The following is a 1,195-nucleotide window of genomic DNA, read 5'->3' as shown; positions in this document are numbered from 1 at the left end:
TAAAGGGCAAAGGTTAAAGTCCCAGCAGTCTATAGCCCAAGGCCTGGGTCACCAAGGGCTACACAGAAACCAGGTCAAATGTCCATTTAGGAACATAGCACCAGGTATAGTCTCCCCTTGAGTTCTATATAAGTGTTGTTAAATTTTGTTTATTTCTTTCCGGATGGGACATTGCTTCACCCAGTTTACTCTCCAACAAAAGAATAATTGCCTTCTCTGACACATAAATGTACCCCTCCCCTTGTCTTGACTGAATTTCCAGTAAGGCTCACTTTCCCTCTCGTAGGCATGTCCGTTGATTTGGGGTGACCTTAGTGCCATGTTGTATGGCAGCAGCTGAATTGTCTTCTCCATGTCTCTTCATCTTGAGAATTTGATTCCTACAGAGATGAGGTCCCCTCGGTCAAAGGGGACCTTTATACATTTTAATATGTACCTATCAAGGGGATACTAGGTGGTTCCTGGGCACTAGACTGGCTCTCTACCTCGTTCCTCCGGATTACCCGACACGACCTGAGCACAGAAACCTGCTTTCTTCTTGGTGTTTAGCCTTAGAGTAGTGAACTCCTAAAATGCTTGTCCTCTTGCGACTGACTAACCCAGCATAATGGTGTCTATGTCCTGTGGGGATTGAAATCCACGTTATGGTTTCCTCACTTTTTTAAGGGTTGAACAGTGTTCCACTTTGTATATGGGCCCTAGTTTCTTTATCCATGCTGCTACTGACAGGCCTTAGGGCTGTCACCAGCTTATTGCTATTGTGAACTGTTCTGTAATGAGCGTGGAAAACGTCTATCTGTTCGTGTTCTGTTTCTTACTTCTTTGGGGTATATACCCAGCAAAAGTCTTGCTGGATCATATGGTATTTTTATTCCCAGGTGTATCACGTAACATCATAACACTTTCCACAATCGTTGTATGGTTGCACAGAGTTAAAAGCCCACCAGCACTAAGAATTCCAATCTCTACACACCCTCTCCAGCATTTGTTTCGCTCTGCCCTTTTGAATTGGGCTGTCATTGTGGGTGTAAGGTGATACCTTCGAATTGTTTTGATTTGTATCTCTAGGATAGCTGGTGACTGTGAACATTGCCTCACACGCTTGTTGGCCATTCAAGTGCCATCCTTTGTGAATTTTCTATTCATGTCCTTTACTTACCTTTTAATTGGATTATGTTTTATCCCTTAGTGAAGT

The sequence above is a fragment of the Echinops telfairi genome, unplaced genomic scaffold (genome assembly GCF_000313985.2).
Source record: "Echinops telfairi isolate 266 unplaced genomic scaffold, ASM31398v2 ScPeMD7_7400;HRSCAF=8409, whole genome shotgun sequence".
Classification (NCBI taxonomy): domain Eukaryota; kingdom Metazoa; phylum Chordata; class Mammalia; order Afrosoricida; family Tenrecidae; genus Echinops; species Echinops telfairi.
The sequence above is the reverse complement of the archived record's forward strand: the minus strand, read 5'-3'. Positions refer to the sequence as shown.